The sequence below is a fragment of the Schistocerca americana genome, chromosome X, assembly GCF_021461395.2.
Source record: "Schistocerca americana isolate TAMUIC-IGC-003095 chromosome X, iqSchAmer2.1, whole genome shotgun sequence".
NCBI lineage: Eukaryota > Metazoa > Arthropoda > Insecta > Orthoptera > Acrididae > Schistocerca > Schistocerca americana.
Window position 1 is genome coordinate 402,283,630 of NC_060130.1, and position 18,759 is coordinate 402,302,388.

Consider the following 18,759-nt stretch of genomic DNA (forward strand, 5'->3'; position numbering starts at 1 on the left):
ATACAGAAATTAAAACTGTATAGCCCAGGTGAGTTTTGAACTTATGACCCTCCCTGCCCCAGTTTAGTATCATAACCACTACGCCATGCTGTTAATCACCTGGTTCTGTGACATTGCTCCATCCTTAAGAGATCAGCATCTTGGTGTTACGTCGTCCTAGTCCGAGAGCAAGTCATCGTTCCTGCATACTCCGACTCCCGAAAACTGATTCTCGGCCAGGCTTTGATTTTCTTAGAACTTCTTTTGCCGCTACACTCTTCGTCACCTTTGCGCTTGTTGCCTGTCGCTGGAGCTTCGAATTTACCCTGGGTTACAGGATCCTTATAGAGCATAATTTGAAAGACGTGGAACGTTTCTCTGATCTTTCATCGTCTTGTGTCGGGGTCAAAATCAACTTCATAAGTAACATCAGACAACTGTCTTATAACCTTATAAGGTCCAAAGTAGCGCCTGAGGAGCTTCTCAGAGAGATCAACCTTTCGAAGAGGAGTGAAGATCCAGATGAGGTCACCAGGCTGGTAGACAATAGGGCAGTGGCTTGCGCCATACCTTCGGCGATCGTTTTCTTGAGCCTGCAGCGTGCAGATTCAAGCTAACTGCCGGGCTTCCTCAGCTCTGGTTAACATCTGGCTGAGGCAGTCGTCGTCAACGTCATGAGGATGTAACAGAAACTCAGTGTCCATCGTCGTAGTAGCATCGCGCCCATGCAGCAGGAAAAATGGCGTAAATCCTGTGGTGTCTTGTTTATCGGTGTTGTAGGCAAATGTCACGAAGGGTGGCATCTCATTCCAGTCGCTCTGCTCAACACTGACGAATATTGATAGCATGTCGGCCAAGGCTTTATTAAGGCGTTCAGTAAGCACATTAGTTTGCGGGTGGTAGGCAGTCGTCATGTGATAAGTAATGTTGCGAAGACGGTTTATCTCTGTCACAAGATTCGATTGAAAAACTTTCCCTCAATCCGTAATTAACGTCTTGGGGCAGTGTGTTTAATACAATGTCTTCCACGATGCATTTGGTTACCTCGGATGCTGCAGCTGTTTTCACGGCTTTTGTAATGGCATAGCCTGTCAGCTAATCAGTGCAAACAATAATCCATCAATTGCCACTAGCAATCGTCCGAGGACGTCAATCCCCAACACGCTTGAAGGCGTTTCGGCTGGTGGAATTGGTATCAGTCGGCCAGGTGGTTTCTGAGGAACTGCCTTTCTCCTCTGGCACTCTCGACAATGAGACACATAGTGACTTACACTCCTAAATAAACTTGGCCAGAAAAATCTCTTGTGGATTATATCGTATGTCTTAATAAATTCTGAATGTCTGGCCTCGGGTGTGTCATGCAATTTCTGCAGAACATCTAAGCTCATGTGTTTAGGAATCATTGGTAGCCACTTCTTTCCAAAGAGATCAAAGTTTTTCTTGCAAAGTAATCCATTAACTACCTTAAATTGTCCTTTCACAACCTCTGACCGATTTAAGGCAACCATAATTTGAGATATCTTGGCGTCCTTCTTCTGCTCAGCAGAGAGATCCTCGAATGTAGCGAGGCAGACTCTATCTTCAACAAAGTCTTGATGGTCTTGCACGGGATTTCTTGAGAGACAGGCGGTATCTTGGTGTTTTCTTCCATTTTTGTTTAGTACAGTAATGTCATACTCTTGAAGACGTAGTGACCACCTGGCGAGTCGTCCTGTTGGATCCTTAAGATCTGTCAACCAACAAAGTGAATAATGGTCTGTAACAGCTGTGAATGGCCTTCCATAGAGATACTGTCGAAATTTGCACATGGCCCAGATCACAGCAAGACATTCTCTTTCGGTAGTTGAGTAGTTTCTGTCGGCTTTTGTAAGTGTCCTAGAAGCATAGGCTATAACCTTCTCTTTTCCATTCGAAATTTGCATCAGAGCAGCACCAATCCCACACCTGCAGGCATCTATGCGTAGTTCTTTAGGTTCACTCTCATCATACAGACCAAGTACATGGTCAGTCATCAGACCTTTCCGCAGCACATCAATAGAATCATGTTGAGCACCACCCCAGATAAATTTAGCATGAGTCTTTAACAACTCCTGGAGGGGCCTGGCTTTGTTGAAATGATGGTAGTAAGAACTTAATCCGAGGAAGCTTCTCACATCATTAATGCTTTTAGGAATAGGAAATTCCATTACAGATCTCACCCTTTCTGGGTCTGGTCGCACACCTTCGTTTGACACAAGGTACCCAAGTATTTTGATTTCTTTTGCAGCAAAGAGACACTTTCTTGGATTAAGTTTCAGTCCGCCTTGTTGGAGACGCTTAAGAATGGCCCTCAGTCTTTTTATATGGTCATCAAATGTCTCTCAGAACACTATAATGTCATCTAAATAACAGAGATACATCGTCCACTTCAGAAGACTTAGAAGATTATCCATCATTCGTTCAAAAGTTGCTGATGCTTTACACAAACCAAACGGCATTACCTTAAACTCATACAGGCCATCAGGGGTGATGAATGCAGTTTTCTCACGATCATCCTCATCTATCTCCGTTTTCCAGTATCCCGAGTACATGTCCATGGCTGAAAAAAACTTAACTCCATTCAGACGAAGTAGAGTATCATCAATTAGTGGAAGAGGCTAAATGTCCTTTTTAGTTCTCTTATTAAGCTATTAGTGGAAGAGGCTAAATGTCCTTTTTAGTTCTCTTATTAAGGTACACAAAAGTGCCACATTCCGTCCTTATTACTGCGGAGGCTGAATGACGTCATTCTTCATCATTTTCTCTACCTCGTTGCGAATTACTCGAGGTTCTGTTTCTGACACACGATATGCTCTCTGGCTTATTGGCTCTGTGTTTATAAGTGGGTTAGGGGCATGGGCCATTTGGATTAAATGTTTTGCAAAAGTCGAGCCACAGGTGCCATCTCCACTTTTTGTGGGTAAATGCTCTTTTTATCTAGCCGATAAAGCTCTTCCTGCCTAACCTATGTAAAAACTAGGTCAATCACTACAGGTAATTTTGTAAACTCTTGATCGTGACAATTTATCGTTAGTTTTAATTAATTCAACATATTGTTGTATTCTTTCTATATTGTAATATAATTCATTTTGACCTACATATATGACTAGTTATTTTGGTATGTTGCTCCCAAGTGAATCACATGCAGTATTTGTACTATTTCTCTTATAATAACAAATTCAATATGTGACAATGTGGTTTCATATACCTAAATTAACTAGACCACACTCAAAAGTTTTTGGTTTATTAGCTAATTTATCAATCATGAAAACACTGCGAAAATATTTGATTTTCATTTGTTTAACCATTTTTATATAAAAATTTGATAATGGTCTGTACTATTTCTTAATTATTTTTTAAACTTTTTTGTATCTGAATGCTAAATTATAACTTGTTTGTTCTGTTAATTCTTTGTCTTTTTTTGTTTATTATGAATTCATTTAGTGATATTTGGTGCTCTGCCAGCTAATCAACCAACTGATCTCAATGCTGCTAATAAAATCGCTAAAAACTTCTCTCGTATTTATTTCAGCTTGATCTATCTTTCTTTTCTATTAATATTCAATAGTTTTTTTAATGACAAGTATCTTAATGTTATGAGGAGATTTCCACCAATTTTTTATTTCTCTTCCCTTCCTAAGCTTCACACAACAGTTTATCAGTACCATGTAATTGTTCATTACTTATTTTAACTTTAATTGATTTATTTTTAGTTTTACCACATAGCAGCAAGGAATAATCGATGCTGAAATTCATTTATATAGATAAAAAATTTATAAGCCCCAATCATTATCATCAATTTACAAGTCCTCTATAGTGTTCCTTTTATTAATTAATAGATTCATTAATCCATCTGTATCTTGACACTCTCTTGTCACTAGTAATTAATTTAGCCCCTTCAGATTTTACTTACAAATTACCAACACATTTAAACATACCAACAGTTTTAATTCAAGGACTTATCTATACTATTCTTAATATAGTTCACTGTTCTTTCACTTACATTTATTTTTCTAATGTTAGACACATTCTCTTCTTCATATTTATTTAGTACATGTTGTATCTCTGATCTGTATAAGGTTTAATGAGTTCTTCTTCTTCCTTCGTTTTTGCCATCTTAGGACAAAGTTAATTCGCTTCAACTTCGTTTCTTCTCATCTTTCTTCTTTCTCAGTATTCTTTCATTCTCATACTTTTCAACTTTCTTCAGTCTTCTGTCCAAGATGATTTTGTTCTGGGTCTTGTTCTGTCCTCAAAAGCTTTGAAGGCTTGAATATTTTATTTAAAAATCACCCTGTTGTATATCTTTGGTTCCTGTATTCTCATTTTTTCCAAATCTCTTTGTATCTCTTGGATCCATTGTACTTTGGTTTTCTTGTCCATCAGAAATTGTGTGATTTGCCATGTAACCTCCTCTGGTCCAGTCTGAGGATGTGTCCAAAGAACATGCTCCTTCTTTTCCTGATGATGTCAGAATTTTTTTCTATCTGGTATACGGTTCCTGGTTGGCTCGGTTTCTAAATTGACCACCTTGTGTTCTTCGAGGTCCTAATATTCTCCTGAGAATCTTTTGTTCTATCAGTTCTAGCCTCTTGAACACTCAGGTTCTTGCTTGTTTCAATTTTGCATTTATCGCAATATTCTTCTTATTGTAGGTGTTGATACTTTATATGCTAAGTTCACTTTGTTTATTCATGCTCCCATTGCTTCTTTTTCGGTCAGTCCAATGTATATCAATTCTCCAAGGTTTTTGAATCCCTCCACCTTCTGAATTTTCCCTCCTTCTGTTGTCATCCATCTAGGAGCTGTCGTGATGTTTGTCATAGATTGTATCTTCTCAATAGAGAAATGTAGGCCTGCTTTAGCTGCCTATCTCTGGCGTTCTGTGGTTTGGTTAACTGCCTCTTCTAGTGATTCGGACAAGATCACAATGTCATCTGTGAATGCTAAACAATGTACTGGTACTCCTTTATTCTTACACCCCCATCGTATTCCATCCAGTCCTTTCATTTCCTGTCGCCACTCTCTGATCACCTTATTGAGGACACAATAAAATAACAAAGGAGAGAGTCCATCTCCCTGTCTCGCCCCGGTTTTAATATTAAAGGTCTCTGACAGCTTTCCTCTGAACTTGACCTTGGATGTTGTGTTGCTTAGGGTCTGTTTAACCAGTTCACTGGAATTTCCATCCAAACTCATATCTCCTAAAATTTGGAACAGTGTGTGTCTGTCTACAGAATCATAGGCTTTCTTGAAATCTATTACTGTAAGCACAAATTTTTTACTCCTCTGTTTTTGATAAGCGAATATCATTTTTAGAATCAGGATTTGTTCTGCACATGATCTCTCCTTCCTGAAGCCTCCTTGGTACTCATAAATTTGTGGATTTAGTTGTCCTTCCACTCTATTTAGCAGTGCTTTTGAGAATACCTTTAGGTCACAGGTATTAAAGAAATTCCACTGTAATTCCCAGGTTCCGTCTCATCGCCTTTCGTGTGTGTAGTGTGTATTCATGCCGATGTCCAACATTCTGGAAGCTGCTCTTCTTCGCAGGTTTTTCGTATAATTTGTGTTAGTTCTATGAACACATTCTCGTTTGCATACTTTAAGAGTTGCGCGATGATCCCATCGGCCCCAGGTGCTTTGTCATTTTTCAAGGTTCTTCTAATGTTCTTAATGTTTCCTATAGTTGGTGGTTCCAAGTCGGGGTTTGGTTCTTTCTCATTGTAATTGAATGTCTTAGGTGGAGCTTCAAAATTCAGGAGGTCTTCAAAGTATTACTCCAAGATCTGACTGGTTTCAATGTCTCCATACACTGTCTTTCCTTCTTTATTCTTAAAGCTGAGGTTTGGAGGATCATATCTATTTAAGTTGGTCTTAAAAGTTCTATAGAAGTCTCGCATGTTTTTCTTCTGGAAGTTTTCTTCTACGTTAGTTATACATTTTTGCAAATATTTCCTCTAGAGATTTCTGATAGTTTTAGCAGTGGTTTTCCTCACTTCTTGGGAGCTCTTTATATTTTCTGGTGTTTTATGAGAGCACCGATCAATCCACGCTTTCCGACGCTTTACGATTGCTTTATCTCCTTCTACCAACCACCATAGATGTTTCTTCCTCTTCTCCAGGATATCTGTTTCCTTTGCGCTGTCAATTAGTGCATCTTTGAAAATCTGTGGTAAGGCTGAGGTTATCGGTTCCTAAGCTTACACACTATTTAATCTAACTTAAACCAACTTACGCTAAGGACAACACACACACACCCATGGCCAAGGAAGGACCCGAACCTTCGACGTGGGGAGCCACTCAGACTGTGACAAGGCGCCCTAGACTGTGCAGCTATCCCATGCAGCTACTGCATATTTTAACTGTGCCCAACCTTGATTGTTCTTCTGATTCATGCTTGCCTTAAAATCTTTGCTAGTACTAAGTTTCATTCTAAGTATCATACTTCACAAGATGGGTAGTGTTTTTAGTCTGATGGACACTTAGTAGAATTTGTATTTTTCTTTTGGATAGAAAGTGATCTGAGTCTAAATTTGCAGCCCAGAGGTCTTTGGTATTTGGAATTTCCTTCTCTGCATGTCTTGATATCGCTACATGGTCAAGCTGAAACTCTCCTAGTAATGGATTGGGAAGTCCTCGTGCTTTCTGTTTTCTTGGAAGGCATTTAAACGCCGTTATTCATCATTATTAGACCAAAAGTCTTACAAATTTCCACTAGTCGTTCGCCATTCCGATTAATCCTGTTGTGGGCTGGATAGTTCCCAGTTATGTTTCTGAACTTTCTCTCTTTCCCTAGGTGAGCATTTAAGTCTCCAAGTAATATGATAACATTCTTAGTTGGAATCTTGGATAGTGCTTCCTTCAGGTCTTCCCAAAATTCTTTTTCTTGCTCTGGGTTGGTTCTATTAGTCTCATTTGTGGGAGCATGTACATTGACCATGGTATAAATCCTATTTTCTCCCCTAAAGGTAAGTGTGGAAAGTCTGTTGTTTCTGGAGCTGTCAGTGATGGCTCCCAAAATTTGTTTATTGGCTATAAAACCTGTCCCCAGTTGAAGTACATTCTTCATTATTCTCATGCCAGGGTTTCCTTTCAGAATGTGATATCCTTCTGATTCAAATACTGCTTCATCTGTATATCTTGTTTTTTTGTAATGCAGATACAATGATTTTTGCTTGGTCAAAGTATCAGTAAGATATTTCAGTTTTCCAGTTTTTAGGAGTTAGTTAAGATTGAAGGTAGCAAAGTATGACACTTTCCTACTTTTCAGTCTCTTGCATGCTGGCGTGAGTTCCCCAGAATCCGTTGGCCCACTAACATTATCATTGACAACGGTGGATTGGTCACCACCTGGGGTAGTGCTTTCTATAAGCGAACTTTGCCATTATGGTGAATCGAATGATTTCTGTTTTGTCCAACATCTAGGCGTTGACAGGGTTACAACTGGGGTAGTTAGCCTCAGAGGTGCCTTGGGATGTGACCTGGCTTCTCTTTTATGCCTTATTTCAGTGCTAAACCTCTTCTTTTACCCATGCTTGGGACTGGCAGCAGCACTTTCGGGTTACTCAATCCACCCGTTAGTACTGCAGGTGGAGTTGTATAATCAATTATTGTTATATCTTCCAATTTGTTTCTAAACGTTGATGACCACAAGCTTTGTTACAATAAGGAATTGTTTGTTTTCCAACATCTCTCTTTTCTTCAGTTGCTTTTAAAACATTTTCACTGTAACTTTCAATTCCTTTTTTAACTTTTTCAATTGTACCACAACAGGTTGAACTTCGCTTTTGAGTTTCTCATATATGTTCATGGTTCTTTCTTACATTTTCAAAAATCGTTTTTAATTCGTCAGCTTTTTTTCAATTTGTTTAGTTTGTTTAATAATATATGGGTGATGTTTCACCAACATTTAATTGGGATAAAAACATTAATAATATAATTTTTGAAATTCCTGTTTATGTTCATAGTTAACATTTACATTTATGTTTAAAAATTATGTTTAAAATTTATTTTTATATTTTGCTTATAATTCAGTTTGTGTAGCGAAGCTAGTGGTAGTTAGAGAATTTTTTATCTCATTTCGATATTTTCCATTATTAACTTTACTTGTCATATCAATCATCAAAAATCGAAACTGATCATTATTACAACATATTTCTTTAAACTTATCGAAATTTAAATCTCCAGCAAAAACTCATGGTAAATATGATTTAAATTTTATTGCCTAATTGCCTAAATGTATTTAATAAATATAGACTGCCTCTGACTAATTGTTTAGATATTTTAAAATATGTCAGAGCTCAATAAAAACATAATTTTCCTGTATGTCTAGCAGTAGTAATAATATTATGTAACTATATGTTGATTGTAAAGAATGAAATCACCAATAAAATAACTGAATTATCTTCACATGCATCTAGTGCTATAATATAATCATTATTTTCAATTAAATAAAAATTTTGACACATATTCCTTTTAACATTTTTACACATTTTCATAAATTCTTGGTATCTCGGTTGATCTGGAGTTTCAGAATAAACATATAAATGACTGATTTTTTCTCACTTTAACCATCCTGGAGTTAAAATGCAATTAACGATCTATAAGGCTGTGTTTCTTAATCCACTTGGATAAAATACTGTGTATCACATTGGATTAGGTGAAAGATTACCATTTTTAATTTTTTTGATTTCCTTTCTTTAATTTTAATTTTTGGGCCCCAGTCTGTAATTTAATTGATGATAATTTATTAGTAATAAAAAATGATTATTTCAATGAAGCTGTAATTCATCAGCTCTCTAAAAAGATTAACTGTACCTATAAGAGATCGTTATAAAAACGTTGGTTTTGTTAGTTTTCATACAGCTTTTTTAAATTCAAATATTTCTTCAAAAAGTAATAAGCTGTATTGTGATGAAGTAACAATAGAAATTTCTGTTGGTCAATATAGTTTAAAAACCTTACAAAAATTTATTTACAAGAACAATTACTATTTAGAGTAAAACACATGAAATTTTTATAGAGATACTATTGAAAGTGATGTTCCATTGTATATGGACGTAAAAGATAGCATCAGAAGTTCATTTGGTTTTAACAATCAAATTATTCAAGTCAAAAAAAATTATTACTGATAATATTACAAAAATCATACCATTTCAATTAGTTAAAGCTAATTTTAATTCAACTGGTGGAATGTTTGTAAAACATGATGGTTATTTGCATCATGAAAGTGATATTATTCCTTCATTTAAGCCTAATGTTAATTTTGGTGCACCAGTAAGATATGAACTAAATTATTCTTGTTTTATTCAAACGCATGATAAGAATGAGTAATTGCAAAGAAATACTTTTGAAGAAAATAATAATTTAATTGACTTTAAAGGTGTCACTGAATTAATACAATTTAGTCTATGTAAATGAACAAGGTTGAGAGTTATCAGCTTTGCTCTTTTCCAGTGAATGTCAAAAGTAAAATTACTCTAAATACTCCTAATAAAGATGTAGAAATTAACACAAGAATTGGCAATGGCTAGCTACATCCAAATCATTCTCAGTTATACAAGATTCTTAAAATTATTACAGCATATTGAACAGATTATCCAATATATGGAGGTAATATAATGAATAATTTAATTGATAACTATATAGCAAAACTGCTTGATTGTGTAACTATGAAGGAAGAAAATAATATTTTATCTACAGTAGAACATCCATTTATTTCATCATCAGTTTTATTACACTAACTTCGTCTCTTTATGATAAAATTCGTATGGAAGAACACAATTAATAATTATAAAATAATGAGAAAGATGAATGAAGTATTATAAACACTTCAGATGTTGGTGGAGCTTTTAAAGATTATAAAAAAATTACGTGGAAAGGAGATTTAACTGTAATTTTTACTTGGAGACTGAGTACGAATGACATTATTTTTCGTTGGGCCGCTTATAATGATTTTGGAGTCGAAATAAAAGCTACATTACCAAAAGAAGGAAAAGTTATAGCTGAGAAAATGGAAATTTGAGTTCCAGTAGTAAAATATGAACCTAATTGTGAGTTGGAACAATGAGAAGATATGTTGAAAAATCCAGAGATTTTGATTTCTTTTTCTGACTAACACACTACTGAAGTAACAGGATTACATGATAACAAATTTTGAGATATTTGTAACACATTATTGTAATTCAACGGAATTAGATGCATCTAATTTTATTTTTGTTGCTTTTCAGATTAAATAACTAAATGATTGATTCATCGTTATATTATAATGTTAAATTACTTACTCAACATTTGAAAAATAGAAGAAATTAAATTTTTCCACAAGACAAGGGGAATTTAGTTCTACCAGATAATTTTTTGCAAGGTTATAATTCGTTTCATGATTTTAATCGAATTACGGAATTAAAACGAGTCACTGATATGAAGCCATGAAATTATATTAAAAATTATCGTACTTATGTCATAAACATGAAACATAAAAAAATATTGTAGCAGTACAAAATATCAATAAAATTATGTGCTAATTTTGATGCTAATATACCAGCTTATACAATTATCTACATATTAGTGTATGAAAAAAAAATTTAATATGTGATGTTCAACTTAAGAATATCTCTGACAATTTTTAATTTTCTCTTATTTTTTTGCATTTTTAAAAATTATCATTTTCTCTTAATCTTTGTCTATTCCATTCTTCAACCTCATCATCATAAGACAATTTTTTTGTAATCAGTTTTTTGGTCTATATTTGAATTATTAAACACATTTATGCTCTCTTTTAAATTTGAATTTAAATTGTGGTGACAACTTAAGCAGGCTTCAGACCATATTTTGTTTTTGTGTCCATTTATACCAAAAACCTTTAATAAGAGCAATATTATTTATATTTCCATAACAAATAAATTAAGTTTTTTATATTAAACTTTATTTATATTTCTGTAATGAAAGAATTTAAATTGTCTTTATTAAATATTTTTCTATATAAATGGAGTCTCTACTTAAAGAAACTCAATGATGCATGCAATAATTAATTGTTTAAGAAAAATAATTAGCTAGAAATAGATATTTCATACACTATTACTACATGTAATATTCTAAATACAAAAATGGAGAAAAATTTGTATGGAGCTCTATAATGAATTTAAAATTACTGTCGCAAACAAATGTCAGAAACTAGTAACTGGATGGGTTTTCCCGGTTTTTGAAGATAAAAATATTGAATTGCAAAGAAAGGAAAAAACAAGGAAATAATAATGAATATCATGACATAGTATCTTTAAAAAATGAAGATATGATTTGAAACTCTTATGCTTGAAATTTCACGATTCTTATTTTAAGTATTTGAAAATTCTTTGGACAACTGAAGCAAACATTCGAAGATAATTCAAAGTTATTGGTGAAAATGCTCGATAAATTAGGAAAATGTATGAAAAACGATGAGAATGCTTGAAAAACAATGAGAAATGCTGACTTAAAGTTGTTAACATTTATTTACATTTTTGATCATTTTTTACCATTAAATTCTAACTTTTTTCGTAAAATCGTGTTTTTTTTTTAATTTCGCAATTTTTCGTGTTCTTTTCCTTATTGTTTACAATAATTAAGTTTTAGCTTAAATACGCTAGGAACTTCAGTACATATCTACTGGAGGGGGTAAAGTGAAAAATTTTTCAATTATTGTAAGGAAATTACAGCAAAAGTGATCAAAACAAATATAGCATCAATAAATACTTATACACTAAGTACAATGATGATACTGATGACCACAGTTTGAAGTTAGTAGAACTGTACAAAACTAAGAAATAAAAAGTCAGTAGGCTTTGATGAAGTAGCTATACTAGTGCTGAAACAGTGTATAAAGAGTATACAAGCTCCCTTAACAAACATAACAATTGAATGCTTCAGATGAAGGAACCTTCCTGAGTCTTTAAAACATGCAAGAGTTGTACCTCTGCTAAATAAAGGTAATGCAGAAGATATAGAACGTTATTGGGCCCATTTCCCTGCTGTCATGATTCTGAAAAATAATAGTAGTTACAAAAGACAGATTAATGAGTTACTTCTATAAACACAACCTTTCAAATGCACCACTGTTTGCTACTTAAAGTAGTAGAAATAGGAAATCAGTCACAGCAGAATTCACAAAAATGGTACTTACTGCTCTTGATGAAGATGAATGTGTCACAGGCGTCTCTTTAGATCTTTCTAAGGCTTTTGCTACTGCTCAACATAAGATTCAAGTAAATAACCTAGAAGAATTAGGAATGAGAAGAATAGCTAATTATTGCTTCTAATCATATCTCAAGAAGTCCAAAGTTTTATTAAAATACTTATCAGAACCAAAATACATTAATATAGGAATTCCTCAGAGTTGCATTTTAGAATCAATACCTTTCCAGAGCCATGTCAATGACTTTCCCATTAGTGTTACTAATGGGGAAAAAATTCTCTTTGTTGATGACAGTAACATTACAGTCACTAAGAAAATAAGATAAGTCATTGCAGAGAAAACAAATGAAACCGTTGAGGAAGTTTAGAATTAGTTGAATAAGCGATCATCCACTGCAGTAGTGGCCATTGGGCGGCCTGAATGAGGCATGTCATCAACAGTTCCTGTCTCTGAATCTTCTCCATGTCTGAACAATATCACTTTGGTTCACTCTAAGATGCCTGGACACTTTCCTTGTTGACAGCCCTTCCTGGCACAAAGTAACAATGTGGACATGAACTACAGCATTGACTGTCTAGGCACAGTTCAACTACAGACAACATGAGCCGTGTACCTCCTTCCTGGTGGAATGACTGGAACTGATTGGCTGTCAGACCCCCTCCATCTAATGGACGCTGCCCATGCATGATTGTTTACATCTTTGGGTGAGTTCAGTGACATCTCTGAAGAGTCAAAGGGACCGTGTCTGTGATACAATATCCACAGTCAACGTCTATCTTCAGGAGTTCTTGGCACCGGGGTGATGCAAAACTTTTTGTGATATGTTTATATAGCTCAAAATGAATTTAAAAGTCTTTTTTACTCATTCATTTATGTTTTTGAACGACATTTCGCCATGTTTTGACAGCGTTTTTATTAACGCATTTGATGCCCCAAAAGATTCCTACGAAATATCAAATTTCATGCTCAATATCTATGTTATCCTGTTCTTTTCATTAAGTTTCTGTGAGCTCTTGAGCTATTATTATGCACTAATATATTTATGAAGGCGTAACTAATTTCGCTTGACGCCATCTGCAACACAGCGCCAGTGGAAAATCAGATCGTATGTGTGGGGAAACTTACTTGCATCTGAGGACAATGGTAGGAGGATGCATGTGCAAGTTTTCCTTGCCTATGGAAACGCTGCTATGTGCAGTGAAGGCAGTAAGATAATTTCATAGACCATCTTGAGAACTGATACTTTGAAATTCCCCAAACAGTATTTTGCCACATGAAAATCCTCTTTCTTCTAAGGATTATCACATAATAACAGTTAATACCTTGAAACTTCCTGGCAGATTAAAACTGTGTGCCCGACCGAGACTCGAACTCGGGACCTTTGCCTTCCGCGGGCAAGTGCTCTACCAACTGAGCTACCGAAGCACGACTCACGCCCGGTACTCACAGCTTTACTTCTGCCAGTATCTCGTCTCCTACCTTCCAAACTTTACAGAAGCTCTTCTGCGAACCTTGCAGAACTAGCACTCCTGAAAGAAAGGATATAGCGGAGACATGGCTTAGCCACAGCCTGGGGGATGTTTCCAGAATGAGATATTGGAAGGTAGGAGACGAGATACTGGCAGAAGTAAAGCTGTGAGTACCGGGCGTGAGTCGTGCTTCGGTAGCTCAGTTGGTAGAGCACTTGCCCGCGAAAGGCAAAGGTCCCGAGTTCGAGTCTCGGTCGGGCACACAGTTTTAATCTGCCAGGAAGTTTCATATCAGCACACACTCCGCTGCAGAGTGAAAATCTCATTCAGTTAATACCTTGGTTAACGCTCTTGGGTCGATGAAAAATCTAGCAGGAAAACTTTGTTTTTTTCTAATGTCCTTTTCTAAATCTGAAGATGGGTGACAGTCATACATCCATGCATAGTCAAAAATAGGTCACATAAAATTTCAGTATCTAGCGCCTCAGCAACTACACTGAACTTCTACAACTGATTTTAGTTGTTTGTCCCACTTGATATTGTTTCGTAGCATGACCCCTAAAATTGGATTTTTAATCAGTTTAACTGACTCCACTGGCAGCCACAGTTTCCACCCTGTCAACCCAAAAATTTTCAGGGTGAATTTACTAAAGAAAAAGAAAATTTAAGATGGTTAATTTGTTGGTTCACCTATGAAGCCTACCCCTACTTTAGTATAAACTCATGTGACGCTGTTGGAAAAGCCCTTGTTTGGACTATTGTTCAATTCACATGTCACATTGGGTTGAACATCAGGCATTTCGTCAAGGCATAGACCCTTTATGTTATTTTCTTCACTTTGTCATTTTGTTGTAGGTTTGCATCCATAACATCACGTCTGTCCATGCTTCATTGTTTTTGTTTGGGAGTCAAGGTGTGAGGGACAAACTTTCCTTTTCTCTTCTTCAAAAGATTCTGGAGAATGTCTTGAAAACTTGGTTCAGACATGTTGCTCCCTTGCATTTGTTGACGCACTATAGCAGCTTGTCAATTACTTAAGTCTGTTTGATCAGGTGGCGTGGATTTGGTATAGGCACTTCATAAGCAACATAACAATTTGCATTTGATACCTGGAATAAACAGGACTCTTTTATCTTTGAAGAGAAAAACGAAGAAGCATTTTTGCTTCTTTGCAACAAGTGTCACAGTCCAGATGCACTCATTTTTTTATATATGGGACAGGCACCACTGTCTTTGTGTTTGATATGGACTTTATTGTACTGCTGAGTTTGTTGTGGTAAATTTTTGCCATCACCAGCATCGCAAAACGACTTAATAGCAAGCCAGTGTATTTGAAACTGTCCCAGAAAATACTGAATTTGCGCATATTAGTGATTATCCCACCTGCTTCTTCATCGTATTTTTATCCAGTTTTAGGGAACTTATTTACTTCTTACCTGTAGGCTAGAGCACAAATTTGCTTAATGGTAAAACTTTGACATATTGTTAGCGCATTTAATGTACATATTCCCACTACATTACAGACTAATTATAACGGAAAAAAAGACTGATCGCTCGTTAAATGTACTACTAAGCCACATGTATCCCAAATATTGAAAATGTATGTAACACATTTCCTCCCCTCTGCCCCCCTCCCCCACCAACACAGCACACTGCATGAACTTACAATATAGTTGCCTCCATAACATCTATTTTAGCTCCTCATGTGATCTGTTGAGGTGTAGACCATGTAGCATGAAGGGAAGCGCACAATGACACACATGAGGGAGTTTGATGGCATCTTACGTAATAATATCTTATCTTTTACCAAGTCGTCTGGATTGAGATATTGGTGAAGAGGAACTGGTTTGTTTTCATTTAGATGTGGAGACTCAAAATGCTGTTGATGGATTTCCTATTACTAGCTCTAAAATTGCGGATGCAGATCCTGTTTTAACTAAAGTTGTTTCTTTTTACAACATAACTGCCTGGAAAAACCTCCAGGCTATGCTTCTGATCTTTAAGGAAATTGTTTTGAGTTACAAAGTTGTCTTTCTGTTTGAGATGGAGTTCTGCTGTTAGCTACAGACGACACTGCTCTTCAGGTTGTAGTCCCATACACCCTTTGGCATGAGGGCATGCGTTTATTACATGTGGACCACTGGGGTGTGTCACAAACGAAAGGGTTTGCATGCAGACATGCTGTCTGACAAGGCATTGATGGGGAAATAGCGCAAGTTGTTACACCCTGTCCACTGGATTCCATCCATCAGGCACCCCCCATGCATCTCTGTCATTGTGGCCAGCTCCACAGTAGCCTTGGAACCAAATTCATATAGATTTTGCGGGACCTTTCTTGAATTTCTACTGGATTCTTGTAACTGATGCATATTCTATGTTACAGCACATGATGTACTGTCTATCTGCTTCTGTGGCTACAAAAATTTCAGCTCTGTCAAAAAATTTTGCAACAGAAGGTCTTTCATATACGTTAGTTACTGACAATGGCCCCCAATTCACATCTCCAGAATTTCAAGACTTTTATTAAAAAATAATTGTGGTTGCTGTATGACAGCTCCTCCTTTCCACCCTCAGTAAAACAGAGAACCAAACTGGCTAGTGTGAACATTTAAGTTTCAAATGAAAAAATTTCTTTTGGATGTGTCTCAGAAAATGGCTCTTGACTGGTTCATTAGTTCTTATAGGTTTACCCCTGTTGGTGAAAAGAGTCCTGCAGAGTTGTTGCATCGCCATCATCGCTGGACTCTGATACATCTGGTTCAACTGATGCCAGGACATCTGCCTACACTGGCACTGCAACGCTGCCAGTGTGGCACAGCTGTTGGGGCTCACGGTTTCGACCCCAACCGAAATGGGTGACAGCATTTATCGAGTGCCACCATGGTCAACGCCTCTGCATTGTCCACACTGCTGAAGGGAGGGCGTCACACTTCGACCAGCTACTACTTCACGTGGGTCGCTGTGCACTGGGAGCACATCTGCTACCCTTGCATCCTCTGTCTGCCTGGCCATTTCCTCTGACTTGGCTGGCGCCATCACCTCCATCGCTGCTGCTGATGCCTTCACAACCGTTCTCCTCTGCTATGTGTGCCCCCTTCAGCTGTTGAGGGCCAAGGCAGGTCCCAACTACCGTCCTGTTCCACCTCCACCTCCTCCTCCACCTCCAATGCTGCCACCTCCATTGCAGCCAGCGCCACCTGTTCAGCCACCTTTACTACAAACTGCTTCACCAGGGTTGGACTCAGATATGAAAATGGAACCCACGCAGGGTCACCTGTCCTACCACATGGTCTCTCACAGGGGGACAGGCGCCACATCTGTTCACTCTTATGCCACTTCCAATCGTACACACCAGTGGCAGTGCATTGCATGACTCAACAACCAGCATCAAAGACAGAAGAAATGGACATGAACACAGTGCTCACTTCCTCATAATGAAAGAGGAGGGCTGTAATCACCAAATATGAGTGTGAGATGCTTCATAGTTCATGCATGAAGTTTGTGCCTGATTCGGCCACTAGAGGTCACATGGCTTGCTAGTGAACAGTGGTTGTGTGTGCAGCCTGCTGGCTGCACCCCATTATAGAACTAATGACTCTATAGGCTGGTGCGCAAGTCTCTGCCAACCACTTGTGTGTTATCTGTTATATGTTCTTTATACATATGCTTTTTTGTATAGTAAAATTACAGTGTTCTTGGGTTAGAATAAAATAGCAGTTTTCATTCTTTTTTCAAAGAGATTCAGTAAACGGTAGTAGTTAACGAGGCAGTTGCGAACTACAAGATGAAACATACACTAGTAAACTAGATTTGTGACTGGACTGAGGGTTTATAGGTGGAGAGGACACTGCCTGTTGTCTTGGATTGGAAGTTTTTCACAGATGCAGAAATAACCTCGGATGTGCCCCAGGGAAGTGTGTTGGGATCACTGCTGTTCATGGTATATATTCACACACACACACACACACACACACACACACACACACACACACACACTTTCACTCTCAATTATGTGAAACATTCTATCCAACCGAGTGTGGAATATTTCAGAAACATTTTGATTTTGAATGAAACATGAAACTGTTCCATCATGTTACATAGTACCATATGGTAAGCATATTTCAGTTTAAAACAAATAAACTGAGCATAAATTACGGCCGGCCGAAGTGGCCGTGCGGTTAAAGGCGCTGCAGTCTGGAACCGCAAGACCGCTACGGTCGCAGGTTCGAATCCTGCCTCGGGCATGGATGTTTGTGATGTCCTTAGGTTAGTTAGGTTTAACTAGTTCTAAGTTCTAGGGGACTAATGACCTCAGCAGTTGAGTCCCATAGTGCTCAGAGCCATAAATTACGCAGGTGTGAGCAATCAGAAAAGTATAAAAAGGAAAAAGCCTAACTTCTATTTTTTTGAGAGCCACCACTGTTAAAGAAAAGGCTATTTTTAAGCTGTGGGTTTCTTACCATTTATATGTACCAATACCAAGAAATGACTGCTGCAGATGGCTCGAGATTCGTCCAACAATCCTACACATGATAATAGATCTAAAACCTTTATTCAAAACAGCACAATACGGCATAGGCAACTTTTTCTCCTTTCCTGTATTTCCCTTGCTCCTGTACCAACTACAGTAATTCTCCATTACTGTTACAAATACACAAATGATGAAAATTCAACAAATACGTGTAATATTAGATGTTTCGAACTCTGCCGCAAACATAAACAAACAGCGTCGTCCCAAGACCACACGCAAATCGCAGTCTAAAGGTAGATTCACACTTGACGGAACATCACCGTCACGTCGACAGATTCTTCTCTATAGTTCAAATTATGGTAGTCACACATCCCATCAACGGAATGTCATTGACATGTCACGTCACGTCAAGGTTCCTAGGGAAGAGTGTTCCAACGGGCCATTGACGGAGTTAGTGATATTTCTCTGTTGCTGCCGGCAAGTAGCACCTCCATATGTGTTTTGTTGAGTTCAGCAAAAATGCCTATGTAGACATACCTTAGGCAAACCATCAGGTTCTCCAGTTGTGACATGGGGCGCCTAAATCTTTAATTTTCCTTCGTACGTTTTATTTGTATCTTGCCCAATAGGTAAAACAACTGTTATTTAAA

At 37.1% G+C, this 18,759-nt stretch overlaps 1 non-coding gene across 1 annotated transcript; it reads right to left on the reverse strand.

The window, feature by feature from the left end:
- Positions 1 to 13,520: 13,520 nt before the first annotated feature.
- Trnap-cgg lies at positions 13,521 to 13,595 on the reverse strand. Its single transcript has one exon. It is a non-coding gene; the product is annotated as a tRNA-Pro (tRNA).
- Positions 13,596 to 18,759: the final 5,164 nt, after the last annotated feature.